The sequence below is a fragment of the Cryptotermes secundus genome, unplaced genomic scaffold (assembly GCF_002891405.2).
Source record: "Cryptotermes secundus unplaced genomic scaffold, Csec_1.0 scaffold1350, whole genome shotgun sequence".
NCBI lineage: Eukaryota > Metazoa > Arthropoda > Insecta > Blattodea > Kalotermitidae > Cryptotermes > Cryptotermes secundus.
In genome coordinates, this window is record NW_019739242.1 from 1,375,737 (window position 1) to 1,396,298 (window position 20,562).

The window sequence follows — 20,562 nt, forward strand, 5'->3', positions numbered from 1 at the left end:
GAACACAGTAAACGAAGACCTTTAAGGCATTTTAGTGCCGCGAATTTTAAGGCTTGCGCACTCTTAGATTCAGGGGTGAAAATTGTAATCTGCAGTTCAGACACGACAAAATTATATATCTGTATTTCACCACGGTTCATCGTCCTTAGGGCTTCCATTGTGTGGTGGTCCCCATGTAAAACAGGGTTAACAGTCTCGAGAAAGCGATTCTCAGGAAGCAGGTTGATATGCTGAGAAAAGAAATATAACTGCACATTATGTGTGCAAGCACCGTGACTGCTGGCTATACTTTAAGGCGTGGTCACCAGCGCAGACAGGCCTGTGTACCACACAGTAATCTAATATATCCTCCTCTTAAACATAGAACCTAAAGATATTTAAATAAGATCTAAAAGTTTGTGACGATGGTACATCAGTGCAAATATTATGTTTTTGGACATTATCCATCGTCCTGTCTTTATCTGAAAACAACACCGTGTTTATATTTCAAAACACAACGTTTCGGATACTGGATTCTGTTTCCGTCTTCAGGTAAACCCTACTCAGTTGGGTCCAATCGATAGAGCTAGTTCTTATCTCCCTACCTTGGCCGCGCCATAGCTCAAGCGGTTATTCGCTGGCTTCCCACCGCGGCGGCCCGGGTTCGATCCCGGGTCTGGTCAAGTGGGATTTGTGGTGGACAAAGTGGCGCTGGGGCAGGTTTTCTCCAAGTACTTCGGTCTCCCCTACCAATGTTCATTCCGCCAACTGCTCCACAATCACCCTCACCTATCATCTGGGGCTGGTACAATAGGCCAGATGTGGCCGCAGTACAAGGGACTTAGTCCCACCCCACTAGCATTAAAAAAAATATGTCCCTACCTCCGTCTTCAGGTAAACCCTACTATCTCCGGAGTTAGGGAGTAGCTCTAGCTCCCTATTTCCGTCTTCAGGTAAACCCTACTATCCCCGGAGATAGGGAGTAGCTCTATCTCCCTATATCCGTCTTCAGGTAAAACATCCTATCTCCAGAGATAGACTCTCTCTCTATCGATTGGTCCCAACTGAGTAGATTTTACCTCAAGACTGAGACAAAATTCAGACTCCGAAACTTTGTGTTTTGAAATATAGACAGGGCGGTGTTTTAGATAAAAACAGGACCTAATTAGAATACAATAAACAATAACCCCAATTTTTGTCTTGTGTATGTAGACCTCTTGATCTCTCAACGTGAGGGAAGAACATGGATTTACTGGTGCTGAGGCGAATGTTTGGACATAGGAGGGTGGAAGTGACAGAGGGTCAAGATAATTTCATAAAGAGCACCTTCGTAATTTTGAAAACTCACGCAACATTATTAGGATAACCAAATGCAGAAAAATGAAATTGGCGGGACATTTAGCACTTGTAAACGGGAGAAATGCATAGAAAAATTTGTAAGAGAATCTCTAAGGAAAAGTCTACATAAGGTGTAATTGGGCGAAGTGTCAGAAGTGGATTTTAGACGTGGGAAATTTGGTGAGTTATTGGCAGCTCCCTCTATGCGCCTCTTTCAGGACGCAATATTTCCTTACTTGAGCTGTCGTCTTAGGTGACGCAAATATATAGGCTAATGGGGATATACAGAACGATTAGTTTCATTCAGGGCACAACTCCGTAAATCTGACTTTGTAGTGTAATTCTGCATCTTATTTCCTTCTTGCGTGGTCTCCAGGTTTCTCCGCCTTTCAGACGTCGACAAGCCAAAGAAATATTATTTTCTACCTGTAGATAATAGGAGCGGCATGTACTGTCTTCGCTCGCTTGGAAACCGGGATCGTGGGTTCGAATCCCACTCAGGGCGTTTTTCTGTGTTTGTGTACAGGTAGAGGCCTTGCGACGAGCTGATCACCTGCCCAAGGAGTCCTACCGAATGTGTAAGATCTAGAAAAACCGAAGTGAACGGAGAAGTTCATGGAGGTAGGCCTAGGCCCACTGGGGCTGTAGTGCCAAGGGGGAAAAAGAAAGATAATAGGCGCAAGTGACGTCTGCGGTACCGGGATGTTGTGGGAAATGACAGAGCGCATTTTCTTGTGTCTGCGGAAAGGACTCTGTAATTTGGACACATCTGTTCACTGCACGCATGTTCGCCAATGACCTGCTCTTTAACGGAACAGCACTCAGCCCCTTACTGCGTGGAGCTGCTTCTACTGCAGCAACCGTAACAGCGTCTCAGAACTACAGCATAATTTCAGTCACAACTTCCACTGCAGCAATTATAGCAATGCTGATCTATTACTGCATATTCGCTGGCAACGTCTGAGTACTTCAGCACACCTGCACACAGCCACAAATTCTGTTGCAGCAGCTACAACAAGGTCTGGGTACAGCAGCACAAGTGGAGCCACAGCTTTTACTGCACCAGGAACAGAAATATCTACGTATTGGAGCCACAGCTTCTGCTGCAGCAGCTACAGCAACGTCTGGGTACAGCAGTACAAGTGGAGCCACAGCTTTTACTGCACCAGGAACAGAAATATCTACGTATTGGAGCCACAGCTTCTGCTGCAGCAGCTACAGCAACGTCTGGGCACAGCAGCACAAGTGCAGCTACAGCTTTTACTGCACCAGGAACAGAAATATCTACGTATTGGAGCCACAGCTTCTGCTGCGGCAGCTACAGCAATGTCCGGGTACAGCAGCACAAGTGCAGCTACAGCTTCTGCTGCAGTAGATACAGCAAGGTCCGCCTACAGCAGCACAAGTGCAGCCACAGCAAGGTCCGAGTACTGGAGTACAACTGCAGACACAGCTTCTGCTGCAGCAGCTACAGCAATGTCCGCGTACAGCAGCACAAGTGCAGCCACAGGTTTTACTGCACCAGGAACAGAAATATCTACGTATTGGAGCCACAGCTTCTGCTGCAGTAGATACAGCAAGGTCCGGGTACTGCAGTACAGCTGCAGTTGCTACAGCAAGGTCCGAGTACTGGAGTACAACTGCAGACACAGCTTCTGCTGCTGCAGCTACAGCAATGTCCGGGTACAGCAGCACAAGTGCAGCCACAGCTTTTACTGCACCAGGAACAGAAATATCTATGTATTGGAGCCACAGCTTCTGCTGCAGCAGCTACAGCAATGTCCGGGTACAGCAGCACAAGTGCAGCCACAGCTTCTGCTGCAGTTGCTACAGCAAGGTCCGAGTACTGGAGTACAACTGCAGACACAGCTTCTGTTGCAGCAGCTAGAGCAGCGTCCCAGTTAGTGTAATTGTAGCGCTGTCTAGAGGTACCTTGGTCTGAATATTATGCTAAGGTTTTTCACAATTTCTTCAGTCAAACGCTGGGATAATACAGTCAAATAGATAACGAGTGTCTCCGCTCATTTTTACACCAAATTTAATATTATACAAGGCTTAATTCTGCTATTCTAATAGTGTCCTTAAATGAAGTAACAATCCATCTCGGTAACCGCTTAAAGACTGATACCTCGTATATTTCGCTGTGTCAACATAGTGTCTGCTAATAGAAGAAATCTTGATCTTTCCTCGTAGTAGTGAAGACTGACCTCTCTTTTTATGTTTGGATTAACAGTTGCTTGTTTATGAATAATTATGGAGACGTCTGGAGAGAAAGTGTCACGCAGATAAAGCAATTTTGCGCTAATGAAATGATGACACTGCCTGGATTAGCGAAGAAGTTCTTAGCATTTTGGTTAGAGTTTCGCCGGCGGTGAATAAAAGGATCACTGACTCCTTGGATGTGTTGTTTGGTTGAAAGATTCGGGAGAGCATGTTGCCCCATCTTCCCCCCGGAAGATGGATGTAACAGGTTTCTCCGACTCGTTGCTACTTTCACATCCGACTGCATTGCGTCATATCATAGAAGACCGTAATCTTCGCAGCTCTTAACTCACCAGGCTGCAAATTTCATATTAATTAGAAAATGAAACAAAAAAAAATCGTGGTTGAATTTCAAGTAACTATAACCAGCTTTTGGTTTATTCTTAGTTCTGCCTACTCATATTTTTATTTAACCCATTGTGAAACTGCATTCAATATCCTAACAATTAGTCACCCGTTAGAACAGCCAACATTAGAAGGCGGAGGGCCGCAATAAAAGGAACGCAACACCGCAAATTTCGGTTGGTTATGCTGGTTGCCATCTAAATGATGGCCTTCTCAGGTAATTCTGTCTCCACCTGTTTGCTATGGAAGCCCTTTGTGTGATATCATGTCCAACTGACGCAAGACCTGCGCTATATATCACTCGCATGTCCCTGTATGTCGCTGGTAAGAACAGGTTAGTCAGCCTTCTTAGTTTTCAAGGGGACATTTGCATGTGCTCACGAAAATATACTACAAGATCTACTTATATAGCCCTTGAAATGCAACGAATTTTGTAACCAACTTGTCTCAAGCGGTGATTCTTCTGCCGTGTATCACAGCGCTGCCTGACTAGAACGTTCATGATTTTTCTCAGTCCCTTCAGTCATATACCAGGATTATTCTTTGCACTTCACAAATCACTATCAACCAATCAATCAAAGGTACGCATCCCGAATTACTGATCGTGTCCTTATATATGCTAGAAATAAATAATATGATTAATTAGGTGTTGGGTCTCTCAGAGAATAATTTTGCTAGATATTGTGAACTGTTTTCCATACGCGGCAGAGAACGTAAGTGTTAGAAAGCGCAGTTTTATCCAACTCTCAATTCTTCTGATTAATACTGGGATAAGAAAGTGTCCACTGAAGTTTATGGAGAAGCGACAATATGGAAATGTTGGTCCATTTATTTATGCCTGTGAGTCAATACCTCTGGTAGATGGGGGAAGCATTATAGATACCTCTCAGCTAGTAGAGCCGGTCTCGCTGGCTGGGCGGGACTGATGGTAAGCACCAGTACCGGTAGGATATAGAGACTGGTAGAAATCATAGAGGGAAGCACAATGGACCAATACAGGTCTAAGTGCATGGGGAAACCCACCCTCTCCAATAACTAACTAACTATGCTTGTGAGTTAATTTTATGTAATTTGTGCAAAGAACAAATAAAATATAAAATATTAGAAGTTTTAATGGTTGGGACTATAGGATGTGACGCCGTGTAGTCTACCAGATCGTTACCAACATTCCAGAAAAACTTCCTGCCTCCAACTTCATGAAATATTGCTCCGAAATTTCAATACCTGTCTACCAAAGTAGATGGCGTCACTTCCCAGAAGACCGTAGTCTCAATAATCTTTGCCGCCAAAACATAAAATCTCACGCGAGGCGTTTAGTCTCCCAATATTTCTCACCGTAAAGGAAAACTGTACATTAAAACTTATTTACGTACTTCATCCTTTCATCTTATACCTTAAGGTGTCGAGGTTTGTTCTTTTCATTTTGATCATTCTACAGACAGTAGGACTCCTCGGATGAGTAACCAGTCCGTCGCAAGACAGCTACATACATAAACACATACACATACCAGATATCCATGCCTTGTGTGGAATTCGAACCCATGATCCTGACTTCCGAGCAAGCGACGACAGTGCAAGCCTAGCTACCGTGTCCGGCGAGAAGAGAAAATTCTTGACTTCACCGGGACTCGAACTCCAACCCCTCGGTCGTCTAGCCCATACCGACTACGCTACCCCGGGTCCATATACATTAAAATCCAATGATAAATCCAGAGTCATGATGGAAGTTCACAAACGACCAAACGTTTTCTTAATTTTGACCTGTATCCTGTCTTTTCTTTTACATTTTTCATAGGCATACACACACATATACAGTACATAGGTGTCTATTAATATTTCGATGTGTTGTAAAGTACTGAACTCTACACTAATCTGCCCCCCTCCTATGTGGCTAAGGTACAGAAAAGCTGGAGCAAGAAATTACGCAATCTACAGGAAGGTGAGTGAGATCCCGCGATATAGAAATGGACGTGTCTCGGTTAAAACATTTCCTGACATATTTCTGTTAGTCGTGACGTAGCCAGTGCCTGTCTCGTGAAATGAACCCACACACATTTGTAGCAGACACCTCCGTAAATCTTCACAGAACAGGCTGCATCTGACCACGGAGTCTGGCCATAATATATTGCACTGCATGTGTGGGAATTTGTACAGCACAGAATCCCAGCAAGTAGCGCTATTATAAACCTAAACTGATATTTCCTAAGTTGTTTATATGACTATGAGTGGTCAATTAAAATTATACGGATTATATGTACATTCTAATATTATAGCAGCGTGCATGTTATGTAATTAAAGCGTCACGGTAATATCACACCGCAATTTTTCTAATAACTGAGAGGAGACAGACGAAATGACAAACAGGACACAACAATCCACAAGATGTAATAGATTCTCGATTTGAAGTTCTAACGCCGCTATCTAAAAAGAGTACGGTCTTAGTCACTGAAACACGTGACAGTATTTCTCAGTATTTACGTGTTTAGGTAGGCAGCGTCTTCTTCAAAATAATTAATTCCTAACCATTCATTATCATCTTCACAAGACCGCCTCTGTGGTCTAGTGGTCAGAGTTCCTGGTTACAAATCCAGAGGTCCCGGGTTCGATTCTCGACACTACCAGATTTTCTGAGAATTAGGGGGTCTGGAACGGGGTCCACTCAGCCTCGTGAGGATAATTAAGGAGCTATTTCAAGGAAATAGCGGCTCCGGTCTAGAAAACCGAGATTAACGGCTGTGGGGATTCGATGTGCTGATCACGCGACAACCTCTATCCGCTAAAGTTGGCACTAACTTCGCCTACAAGCGGCAGTCGCTCGGACTGTATAGTTCGCTTGTGGACTAAAGCCACGGAGCTTATTTTTTTGTTTAATCATCTTCCCATATTTCAGACGAAGGCCAATATCCTAGGAGTCGTTAAAAAGTACTTACATTAAACCTAATATGTAAGTACTCTTGTTTCTATTTGGAAAATCCTTGTTTCAAAACTCAGGATAGTGATCGGCTACTCTGATTCAGTTCTGCATCGCACTACGACTGTTTCCTCTAACACAGTTTCAAATTCATTATTAAATAATCATCTTACAGTGTGGCACTATATAATCTGAGCTACCAAAGCGTAGTTATGCATTAAGAACTTGGGTGAATATTTCTATTAAAATATAATCACTCTATATGCGTATAAAAAGACGTAAAGCTGTCCTTGTAACAGGTCGTGGAGGCCCATAGAGTTGCGATCCATCGAGGCTCCCACATTTTCCAGAAAATCGACACACAGATGGCAGTGAGTTTGTCAGCCTTACGTGCCGGCCACCCTTAACCCCCCACGAAGTTTCCTGGTACTCATTTCTGTTAGAGGCTGAGTCGACCACAGGGCCACAATGCGGCTGGAAGGATTAGGTCAATTGAAAAATCCAGTGACTTCATCGGGAATTAAACCAGCAACCTTCCATTTTGTAGCATAGTGGCTCGACCGACTATGTTACCTCGTGTCCCCTCATGTGCACATATTTACAAAATTTATCATTTCGAGTATGAATGTATTATTTTTGTTGTTCACAGAAGAGCTGCGGCTTGACGCAAATGCTTTAATTCTCATCCGTCCTCATTGTCCTCTATAAATATGGCCAGTTCACGAAGTAAACCGCTTTACGTGAAAAAGAAATAACTTCTTTATGGGGTTTCTGCAGTGTAAATGCTGTGGTTCACATGCTGGCGCCAGTGTAATAGGAGTTTTCCTCTACAAAGGCAGCCATAAAAAATATTCTACCGGTTGGTAAGTGCAGACAGACGTTCACACAGGTGTCTGTCTCTATCGTGGGATTGGATCGTGTTCTAAAAATTTAAATTTGATAACAAACCGGACATCCGCTCTTTTATTTACAGGCAGCCAGGCGGGGAAGCGGGGGGATGGTAGTTCACACGCGAACTAGAAATTATATTCTTGTGCATACAGTGTGACCACAAAACATTGAAGTAAACTATAAATTGTTTACCACACACAGCTAAAGGTGCAAATCTGTCTACAATTTCATATCAGGGAATTAATGTAATCTTTATTTACCATTAGAAGACTGATTATGATGCTGTGAAGTTTACTCTTTGCGTTCGTCATATGTCAACATAATCTCTTCTTCTCTCTGTGTCTCTACAGCCCTTCGGACCTTGGCTGCTTTTTCAGTTACTTTGATCTTCTTACACAGTCTGTAAGACTCCTTGGACAGGGGATCAGCCAATCGCAAGGCTGCTACATACACACATAGCAACACAGACATCCATGCCTTGAGTGGGATTCGAACTCACGATCCCAGCTCCCGGGAAGAAGAAGACACTTTATGCCTTAGACCGCGCGGCCACTGTGATCGACATGTCAACATATACCTTCCGGTAAATGGCAAATGGAAAGTCTTCCGTGATTATTTAAGCATCGCGCCATGAGATCATAAAGACGTATGAGGGAATGGATGTATAGCTCCGTTAATTCCTAAATTCGGTGCTAGGAAATGACACGCTTATGACAAATTAATGGCTCAAATTATTGCAATTTTCTCTGTAGTTTTTTTATTGCTAGTGGGGTAAGACTAAGTCCCTTGTACTGCGGCCACTTCTGGCTTATTGTACCAGCCCCAGATGATAGGTGAGGGTGATTGTGGAGCAGTTGGTGGAATGAAGATTGGCAGGGGAAACCGAAGTACTCGGAGAAAACCTGCTCCAGCGCCACTTTGTTCTCCACAAATCCCACTTGACCAGACCCGGGATGAAACACAGGCCGCCGCGGTGGGTAGCCAGCGACTAACCGCTTGAGCTATGGCGCGGCCCTTTTTGTAGTTAACTGGAGATTTAATTACAATTTCGAGAGAGTAAACGGGATCCAATAGTCATATGCAACCTTGATTGTGTTACACGCTATCCTCTGGCTCTGCGAACGTTCAATTAACCACGTAGGACGTGAGGTTCTCACAGCGGTGGTTATGAAGAGTTCTCTCTTCTGGGATATAGCGCTATGTAGGATCTGAGGTTCTCACAGCGGTGGTTATGAAGAGTTCTCTCTTCTGGGATATAGCGCTATATAGGATCTGAGGTTCTCACAGCGGTGGTTATGAAGAGTTCTCTCTTCTGGGATATAGCGCTATATAGGATCTGAGGTTCTCACAGCGGTGGTTATGAAGAGTTCTGTCTTCTGGGATATAGCGCTATATAGGATCGGAGGTTCTCACAGCGGTGGTTATGAAGAGTTCTCTCTTCTGGGATATAGCGCCGTGTAGGATCTGAGGCTCTCACAGCTGTGGTTATGAAGAGTTCTCTCTTCTGAGATAGCGCGGTATAGGATCTGAGGTTTTCACAGCGGTGGTTATGAAGAGTTCTCTCTTCTGGGATATAGCGCTATATAGGATCTGAGGTTCTCACAGCGGTGGTTATGAAGAGTTCTCTCTTCTGGGATATAGCGCTATATAGGATCTGAGGTTCTCACAGCGGTGGTTATGAAGAGTTCTCTCTTCTGGGATATAGCGCTATATAGGATCTGAGGTTCTCACAGCGGTGGTTATGAAGAGTTCTCTCTTCTGGGATATAGCGCTATATAGGATCTGAGGTTCTCACAGCGGTGGTTATGAAGAGTTCTCTCTTCTGGGATATAGCGCTATATAGGATCTGAGGTTCTCACAGCGGTGGTTATGAAGAGTTCTCTCTTCTGGGATATAGCGCTATATAGGATCTGAGGTTCTCACAGCGGTGGTTATGAAGAGTTCTCTCTTCTGGGATATAGCGCTATATAGGATCTGAGGCTCTCAGAGCAGTGGTAATGAAGAGTTCTGTCTTTTGAGATGTAACGCCGTGTAGTCCGCTTCGGAGGACATGTCGCTTTCACTTTCATGGTCGAGAAATTAGCCAAGCGAGAAACCAGCATCAAGCATAATTTCTTCTTTCGCTTAATTTTCGACCTTGAAGATAGATGGGACTTGTTCCTCCGAAACGTCAGTTGACTTTCGTCAACGACAGATGACAGAACTATTTGTTCAATTAAGCAGTTTACGTCATCATGAATTTAAAAAATTAATATGGTGTTTGCCGATCACGGTGGCCACGCGGTCTAATGCATAAACTGTCCTCTCTCGCTCTAACATTGGGATCGTGGGTTCGAATCCCATTCAAGTTATGGATATTTGTGTGTGCGTTTATTCTGTTTATGTTGTCCTGTGTGCAGGTAGCGGCCATTCGAGGGGCTGATCACTCGCCCAAGGAGTCCTACCGTCTGTGTAAACAAGATTACGACACTGAAGAAGAGGCCAGGGCCCAACAAAGGGATGTAGAGCCACTGAAGAATGAATGAGAATATAGTGTCTAGGATATGGAATAGAGTTGTCACTGTGTTTCTTTTGTACTCAGCTTTATTACGGTCTTTGCCTTACTTACTTACTCATGGAGCCGAGCCTTTTTTGAGGAGCCGCCAGTTCTGCAGCTACTTATGAATTTCCCAGCATTTTATCGTGTTCACAAGAGCCCTCCACTGGTCCCTATCCTCAGCCAGATCTATCCAATACCTACCATCACATCCTATCTCTCCAAGATCCATTCTAATACTGTCCACCCACCTACGCCTTGGTCTTCCCTGTGGTCTCTTTCCTTCTGTCTTTTCCACTAATATCCTATATGCATTCCTGGGCTCCTCAGTTCGTGCTACATGCCCTGCCCACCTCATCCCCGTTGCCATGAGCATTATAATTATACTTGGAGAAGAGTACAAGTTATGAAACTCCTCATTATGCAGTTTTCTTTACCGTCCTTACCAGAGCACCTAAATACTCGTAGATATGAGAAATGCGCGCAATATTTTATTAGGGAAGCCTGAATGTAAGTTGGATTTATAAATGATTGCATAGTCAATCAGTATTTTACGGCGTCATGCGGTATTGTAGTTGGTTGGGACACTAGACTACAAGCAGGAAAGTCGCGGGTTCGACTCCTGATGAGGTGGATTTTTCAATTGACCTAATCCTTCCAGCAGCATAATGACCCTTGGGTCAACTCAGCCTCTAACAGGAATATTCCTTGGGGGTAAAAAGCTGCCGGCAAGTAAGGCTAACAACCTTACCGCCCTCCGATTGTCTAGAGAAAATGTGGGAGCCTCGACGTCTTACAACCCTGTGGGCCTTTCCGACCTGTTACAGGGATAACTTTACCTGTTTTTTTACCTTTATCAGTATTTTAGAGCTCCAATATTTATTTCTTGCTACGTGTCTCGGTCCCCGTCAATTGATTTGTAAAACAATGATTGATTACAAAATCATTGTTGTGGTGACGGCTAACTTAACCATATACGTTTATGACACGCAACAGGATGCACACTCTGATGATCAAGATAGATGAATATTTGGATGCCTGTGTGTAGGTGGCAGGTTGCTATTAAAATTAACCACAAAAATGATTGTTTGAGGAAGTGGTCCTCAGTCACCGAGCTAAGGATTGCGTCTATTGGTAGGCTGTTGTGGACACAGTAACTGACCGTCGGTAAAGGTAAAGCTAACCCGATAACAGGCCGTGGAGGCCCCTAGGCCTGTGAGACGCCGAGGCTCCCACATTTTCTAGACAATCGGCTCACAGGTGGCGGTGAGGTTGTCAGCCTTACGCACCGGCCACCCTTTGCCCCCAAGAATATTCCTGGTACTCATTTCTGTCAAGAGGATGAGTGAGCCCCAACTACGCTACCGCATGCTCCAAAACTGACCTTCTGTTTCCATAGAAAACAGGGATCTTCTTAACCAGTTGATCATACATAGCGGAATCTGCTCCGCTGAATTAGAATGCTTAATTCTAAACCTAGAAGAAATCGGTAGTGGCCTGTTATAAGGCAGATTTTCTCGTGGTATGTCTGAGGAAAACTACAACAAATCTGAGTCGCTGTTACCCCTTCCCGGAGAAGTATCTGCGGTAAAGAGGCCTGTCATCGCATTGTCATACCCCGTTTGTCTGGGTGTCTGAATGTGGGATCTGTAGAAGCCATCCATCAGCAACGTCATTAGACTCACAAAATAAATATGCTCGGTACTAAAATAATGTCAGACGCTGTGTTCAGGGAAGCCAGGTGCATGGGTAATTGTATCAGCTGCCGCCATTATCACAGAACACACATGGCGCCGTTGATCCGGTGCGGGCATGTCACTCAGCCTAGCGCAAGTATTCTCCACATATTTACCCACGACTGAGCATAATGACTTCCCGTTTGTGACAAATGTGCGCCTCCTAAAAGAAGTTCCGAAAGGCACAAAAGAGGAGAAAAGTGTATAAACATAAAATAATAGTATTCATGCATATTATTTTTAATTGCATTTTCATTTTGCATCTCTTTTTTCCCATTTTATATCCTTAATCGAATGTTTCGTTCGATCGCACTACCTCCCGTGCTTCTTGTGCCGGAGGTACGGCTTCTAATCTGGGGTCGAGACCGATCTTTGTGTTGAGGTTCTTTATCCTGTTTCCCAGTCCCTCCAGGTAAATGCCAGGAGAGTAAATCAAATTAAATCACTGTCGTTTCCTTCCACATTCCTTCCGATTTATAATTCACTTATTATCCTAACACACAGTAAGTCAACAATTACAGACAACTTCTTTAAATAAAAAAAAGAATAGATGTATAAAATACTTTCTTTTGTTAGGGTTGATTTACGGGGTTTTTTTTACCATGAGTTGGGATAACGCTGTCGGTATAACGACTGGCTACGGGTTGGACGATCGAGGGGTCGGAGTTCGAGTCCAAGTAGGGTAAAGAATTTTCTCTTCTCCATGTCGTCCAGACCGGCTCTGGGGTCCACCCAACCTCCTATCCAATTGGTACCGGGAGCTCTTTCCCCGGGGGTAAAGCGGCCGGTGCGTGAAGCAGTCCACTCACCTCCAATTAGTGCCGAGGTCAAGAAAATGTGGGTCTATACATCCACTCTCCATACACCTTCATGGCGTAGTGCTTAATTAGTTAAACACAGGGACAACTTTACCTTTACATTTACCAAGGAAGACAATTTTCCGTTTAATATGAGTTCCATTTGAAATGGTCGGAATAAACAGACACTTTAGGCTAGTTCTGAATTGAACTGGTTAGTCGAAGTAACAGATAATTTGGGTGAACTCCCGCCTGGGCACATCTGAGTTACTATCTCAATAGCAGCCGAAATTCATCTTTTGAGCTCATCTAAATTGGCCACCCAGTTCACCCGTTCATGGATACGTTTGACGTAACCTCACAAGAAAAAGCTGTCATCAAACCTGACATTTTGAGGGGCCAACCGTCGAGGCCTCCTTCCTTCGTCCAAGGGCCAGGAAACCTTCCACTGGCTGCATAACGAATAATGTTACTAAAATGAAGCAGTGTTTCACGTTTCAGAAAATGTTCAGTTTTAACTTCTTTCATTTCGCCTGTGTTTGTGTCGAAGTACTTCACATTTCCGGACTTGTATTAAGAAAAGTTGAACATTTTCAAAAAGACGGAACAAAGGCTCATTACATCAACTTTTCGCGAGATACACTCAGCGACAAGTTGTGTTTTGAGCGGGGATGTGAGGCCCGATCTTTTAGTCTCCGAGGTAACCCGATTTGACTCTTCACAGCTTTTTCTTATGGGGTTATGTAAAAAATGCCTTGTATGACCTTACTGGGCAGCCGGCCAATTTAGATGAAATAAGCCAGGGGATCACGGCAGCTGTTGAAGCAGCAACTGCAGAGATGCTAAGTGTGAACTGACTGAATTGGTTGTCGGTTCGGCGTCTGTCATGGCAAGAAAGGCACTGACGTGGGAATTGTTGACGGGAACGTTCTGAGTTAACCTTTATTTCGGTGGTTTAGTTCTTCAGTACGTATAAGCCTAATGATTAAGTAGATATTGTCCCAAGAATTTTGGAACGAATTTCTGGACATTTTTATGGCTTTGGGTTTCGATTTTAGCAAGTTTTCCCTTTTAAAACGTACCGTAATGATAGTCCCATTACGTTTCTTTCACTTAATCGCAGGCACAGAGAATGCTGGCTACCGGAATTTCTGCTTTTCGTGATTGTCCTCAGTATCTCGAGGCGAATGGAGAGATGTATTTCTGTGAAGCAAGGTTTTGTGTTTAATATCACTAAAATTTCTCACTGTAAACGTTATTTAACATCGAGTGGGAGAATGATTGTGAATGATTGTGAATGAATTTCAGAGGATGTTGAAGAAGTGCTCGTGGCATAATTCTGAAAGCCCCACACTAAGTAAACACATAAGGCCGCGCCACAGCTCAAGCGGTTAGTCGCTGGCTTACCACCGCGGCGGCCCGAGTTCGATCCCGGGGTCTGGTCAAGTGGGATTTGTGGTGGACGAAGTGGCGCTGGGGCGGGTTTTCCCCGAGTACTTCGGTTTCCCCTGCCAATCTTAATTCCACCAAATTCNTCAGGATTTAAATACCTACAGGTAGAGACATTTTGTTCTTCCGAAATGATGGTACCCAACTACAAGACTACACGGTATTACAACACAGAAAAACAAAGTATAAATCTCTGTCGCCTTGATAACCAATCTTAGGCCTCTAGATTCTACATAGGACACCTAATTCTGGACCACAGACTTCCGAACCATGAATAAGCCCTGTGACTCAAGCAAAAGGGAAGCTATATGTCCAAAGTAGACAAGTGTTGAAGTAGGCCATGACCGCATCCTTAGAATAGCCAGGACAGCGCAGTCTGTATAGCGAATGGCTACAAGCTGTATGACCAAGGGGTCGGAGTTCGAGTCCCGATGGGGGGGAAAGAATTTTCACTTCTCCACGTCGTCCATACCGGCTCTGGGGCCCACCCAGCCTCCTATCCAATGGGTACCGGTAAGTCTTTCCCTGGGGTTATAGCAGCCGGAGCGTGAAAGTGGCCACTCTCCTCCAACTAGTGCCGAGGTCAAAAAAACGTGTCTATACGTCCACTCCTCCATACGTCTTCATGGCGTAGTACTTAATTAATTAAGCACAGGGTCATCTTTACCCTTTCTTTTTACCGCATCCTCAGAAATCCTTGAATATTTACCTGCGTCTAAACCATCCTTCAGATTACGTCATCATTAGTCTCATAGTCGTTACGTCATTGTTACAAAAATACTAGAATCCATTTTCTACTTACGTTGGAACTAAAATCGCTCTACCGGCATCGTCTGTGAGCCCACAACTTTCCTTCCACAAGGTGCGGGGTATCCTCAGAGATGTTTCAAACAGCGTAGACCATTCTTGGCATCTTCAGGGTCTATGGATAAAATACGATCGAAATTTTTCAACATTTTTGTTAATAATCTAATATAGCTTACATTTAACTGACTCCATGGAGCTGAGCACTTCTTGAGAAGTCGGCAGTCGTACAGCTATTCAAGAATTTCCCAACATTTTATGGAAACCGAAGGTTCATAACCGTGGTCACAAGAGCCACATCAGTTCAGTCCATGTCACCCCATCCTATCTCTATAACATCCACTTTAATATTATCCTCGCACTTAAGTCGAAGTGTTTTAGTAGTCACTTTTTCTTCTCCCGCCCATCAAAACCCTGTATACCGTTATCTTCCCCCATGCGTGCTACATTCCCTGCCCATCTCACTCTCCTTGACTTTATCATTCCAACTGTATTTGGTGAAGAGTATAACAACTTGCAGGAAGTATGGAGTCTCTCTGTCGCAACTGACGTAGAGCCGTCGGAGTGTAAGACGTAACGAAATTCACGTAATTTCGGGCCATCGAAATAAAAAAAAATAAACAGATATAAATCAGGAAGTTATGTAGCGCTTCAGGTGGTACCGTACGTGCATTGGAAAATTGTTTTCGCATTTTGAAGGTTGTTAGATAGCAATTGTCATGCACCTGCTTCATGACAAAAAGGCCGTTATGGTCTGTAGTAACAATAACTCTGATAACTTGGCAATAGTCTGTTTAAATATACCAGTTCATTGGTATTTATCATTCGACCATTGTTCTATACTCATCTATCACCGCCGCATGACCACGCAGCACATTATCACTACATCTGGCTTTATAAGTTGGTGGCTTCGTCTTTGAGTTGAACTAGTTCCTTATTGAATAAGGTCTTTTGTTTATATTAAGGAGATTTTAAAACCTGAACTGTTTATCTTAGTTGGTTACCTTGCATACGCGGGACACGCAGTAGCGTAGTTGGTTAAGGCACTATGATACAAGCCGCAAAGTCGCGGGTTCGATTCCCGATGAGGTCATTGGATTCTTCCAATTGACCTAATCCTTCCAGCCGTACTATGGCCCTGGAGTCGGCTCACCCGCTGACAGAAATGAGTACCTGGGATTTTCCTGGGGAGGTAAAGGATGACAGGCGCGTAAGGCTGACAGCCTTATGCGCCATGTGAGCCGATTGTCTAGAAAATGTGTGAACCTCGACGTCTCCCAGCACTATCGATCTTCACGGCCTATCACAGGGATAGCTTTACCTCTTTTTACCTTGCATGCGAAAGCAAAGAAATTTGTTAATGTGGGCAAGAAACTGAAATGTATTGCCAAGGAGCCTCTATCTAACTCACTGACTCCATGGATCTGAATAGTTGATCCGCTACTTAGTAAACACCCAGCATTTCATGGAGTCCGAAGTCTTATGAATCTGCCATTTGTCCCTATCTTAAGCCAGACGTATCCTATCCACAACTCCGTCTATTTCTTTAATATTATCCTCACATCTGTGTCTATGTCTTCCAAGTTCTTTCTCTCTCTTTCAGGTTGTCAAACCAGACTTGTGCGTTGTTTTATGTGCCGAGAGTGCTACATGATCTGTCCGTCTCAGTCTCCTATATCTGATCATCCAGATGATACACGAATCATATAGTAAAGTCCCTGTAGGTAAACTTTTGTCTGATAAGTTTAATATCCAGAATGGTCTAAAACAAGGAGATGCTTTATCGCCACTCCTTTTCAACTTTGCCTTAGAATATGCAAATAGGAAGGTCCAGGGAAACCAGATGGGACTGAAATTAAACGGGACACATCACCTGCTGGTCTATGCCGATGATGTGAATCTACTGGGTGATAATAGAGATACCATAAAGAAAAACAGACAAACTTTAATTGACGCAAGTAAAGAGGTTGGTCTAGAAGTAAACACAGAGAAAACTAAGTATATGTTACTGTCTCGTCACCAAAATGCAGAGCAAAATCATGACATAAAGATAGGAAACAGATGTTTTGAAAATGTGGCACAGTTCAGATATTTGGGAACGACGACAACAAATCAAAACCTGATTCAGGAGGAAATTAAGAGGCGATTGAACTCGGGTAATGCTTGCTACCATTCAGTCTAGAACCTTTTGTCTTCTCGTCTGCTGTCCAAAAACACAAAAATTAGAATATACAAAACTATAATTTTGCCTGTGGTTCTGAATGTGTGTCAGACTTGGTCTCTGACATTAAGGGAGGAACATAGACCGATGGTGTTTGAGAACAGGGTGTTGAGGAGGATATTTGGACCGAAGAGGGATGAAGTGACAGGAGGTTGAAGAAAACTGCATAATGAGGAGCTTCATAACGTGTACTCTTTTCCAAGTATAATTCGAATGATCAAGTCAAGGAGGCTGAGGTGGGCAGGTTATGTAGCACGAATGGGGGCGAAGAGGAATGCATATGGAATATTAGTGGGGAAGCCAGAAGGAAAGAGACCACTGGGAAGAACAAGGCGTAGGTGGGTGAACAATATTAGAATGGATCTTAGAGAGATAGGATGGAATGGTATGGACTGGATTGCTCTGACTCAGGATAGGGACCAGTGGCGGGCTCTTGTGAACACAGTAATGAACCTTCGGGTTCCATAAAATGCTGGGAAATTCTTGAGTGGCTGCAGAATTGGCGGCTCCTCCAGAGGGGTTCAGCTCCATGAGTAAGTAAGTAACTACATTTTAAATTGTAACTGTCTGTAATAAGCCCCGCGGTATCTACTGAGTAGGAGACTGGGCGGACCTCAGGGTCAGTATTGAGAAATATCTCTTGCTCCTGTCGAGAATCTAACCCCAGCCATCCAAGGCCCATCGCTATACCGACTGAGCTATCCCAGTTTCTAAAATCCATTATTCTTGACCTCTGCACTAGTTGGAAATGAGTGGCCAGTTTCACGCCCCTGCTGCTTTACCCCCGCCACCGGTATCTATTGAATAGAGGGCTGGTTGGCCCCCGAGCCGGTCTGTCCGTTATGGAGAAGAGAAATATCCCTTGCCCCTGCCGGGAAATGAACGCCGGCCGTTCAGCTAAACCGACTGAACTACCCCGGTTCCTGATATCGTTACAGTTCGTTAGAAGTCATTTTTGAAATTGTTAAGTCACAATTTAGGTCACTTTTAGAGGTTCGAGGGTCCTGAGACCTTTTTTATTCGCATTAAAGCAGTCTCAATTTGAAAAGGTTGAGAGTTTCTAGCCGATAAATTACTATAAATCCTAGGACAACGTAGAGCCATGTTATACAAGGCAGATGAGAGTAGCCTTGGGAGATATCACATTAGCTCAAATCCAGTTTGCGGAGCAGGGAATTCATAAAACGGACTTCTAAAGGCGCGTCCACATTACTCGTGCTCGTGGTCGCCAGGCTTGTGCTCGTCAGGGAGACTCGTCTGGCTTTTACTTGTGCTCGTAAATCTTCGTCCACACTACTTCAGTTGCTCGCCAGGCTTCGGCGCGTGAGGATCCGTATATTTACTCGTAGTGTGTATAGGCTGTAGTCGTATTTTAATTTATTGGCTACAATATTTAAATTAAAAATTTAAAATTTGCTTGTCTCGTGACTTGTCATATCGTCCACATTACTCGCGAGCATAGCGAGTCACACGAGCACGAGCACGAGTAATGTGGACGCGCCTTAAGAGTGCATCCTTATGTAACTGATTGCTATCGGACCGTTCACCTTGGTATAATAGCCATGTCGCGAACAATAAAACTGTACACGCATACACACATACACACACGCAGGAACATTAATTGTTGACGTTGTTTGTTTTCTGAGCCAGAGGTCCACCTCCCAATATGGCGACCAGGAACCTGTTGCTGCAGAGAGATAATTAGAATTCCCCTGCTCTCTCTGCTCGCCGCATGTAGAAATGTTGGCAGGAAACATCACAGCGTTGTTTAAGGATGTACTACTCTTTTGCATTAATCTAAATTGTCTATTTGATTTTCTCTGAAACGTGATACGGTACTACATAAAATCCTGACAGTACTCACGAAAGGTAAAGGTAAACTTGTCCCTGTGCTTAATTAATTAAGAATTATTCCACGAATGCGTATGGGGGAGTGGATATATAGATCCACATTTTCTTGACCTCGGCACTAGCTTGGGATGGTCAGCTTGACGTCCAGGCCGCTTTACCCCCGAGGAAGTAGCACCCGGTACCCATCACATAGGAGGTTGGGTTGGCCCCAGATTCGGTCTGTACGATATGGAGAAGTGAAAATTCTTACCCCCACCGGGACTCGAACTCCTTCCCCTTGATCGTCCAGCCCATAGTCAGTTGCTATACCGCCTGCGCTATTACGGCTCTGTAAACAATCGAATACAAATTGCAGAGAGAAATGAAATACATTTTTCCACAAGTCTTGCTCTTTTCGAGTCACTTCCAACTACTGCCGAGTTTAAGAACCTGTCGATCTATACATCCACTCCGCATACGTGTTCATGGCGTAGTGCTTAATTAGTTAAGCACAGGGACGTTTTCTTTTTCTTACCTTTACTCCCCCCCCCCTTTGCACTACAGCCCCAGTGTGCCTAGGCCTACCTCCATGAACTTCTCTGTTCACTTCGGTTTTTCTAGATCTTACACATTCGGTAGGACTCCTTGGGCGGGTGATCAGCTCGTCGCAAGGCCTCTACCTGTATACAAACACAGAAAAACGCACACAAACATCCATGCCCTGAGTGGGATTCGAATCCACGATCCCGGTTTCCAAGCGAGCGAAGACAGTACATGCCTTAGACTGCTCGGCTACCGTGACCGGAACCTTTACTTTTCGATGTACAATTAAACAAAGTGACCCAGCGCACCAGAAATGTCCCAAAACGCGTGTGTTTTCCCGATAGCCTTGCTTCCTTACACCTCTTCTTTCTCCCTTTCACATGCCCTGACTCATTTTTGCAGAACAATCAGTAGTCACTCCTTTGTTAGAAAGCCTAGACCCTATTCTTTCACTGCTTGTTGCCCTATTTGTATGTTAACAAAGGATATACTAATGTAGAACTACAGTGAAGGCTATGCATGTAAGAACAGGTTCATTATATCATGACGGGCAGAAATAAAATAGAGCAAAGAAAATATAACACATGAAGGAGACCTACACGTATGGCGGGTTTCATATCACAAGTTTCGCAACGATTAATGAGTAATAGTGTAAATACTTAAGTATTTCCAGCAGTTTGTAAGTTATATAAGATTTCAGGTTTTCACGGCGGTGACTATGAAGGAAGCAGTCTTCTGGAATGTGGCGCCGTGTAGATATTGTGTTAACCGACGTTTCGGAGGAACGTATCGCCTCCATCTTCACAGTAGAAGAAAAAAGAAAATCCGCGACCGATGAACCAGCGTGAGCAGGTGCTAACAGACTAATTAGTTCCTCCGAAACGTCGGTTAACACAATATCTACACGGCGCCTCATCCCA

At 44.0% G+C, this 20,562-nt stretch overlaps 1 protein-coding gene across 1 annotated transcript in view; it reads left to right on the plus strand.

The window, feature by feature from the left end:
• LOC111871873 (cell surface glycoprotein 1) overlaps positions 1–20,562 on the plus strand; it is a 178,704-nt gene that overhangs the window by 89,402 nt on the left and 68,740 nt on the right. Inside the window, exon 8 of the mRNA XM_023865256.2 lies at positions 10,126–10,168. The gene's annotated coding sequence lies outside the window, so the exon portion shown is untranslated. Of the gene's footprint in view, positions 1–10,125 lie in introns of the transcript that reaches the window.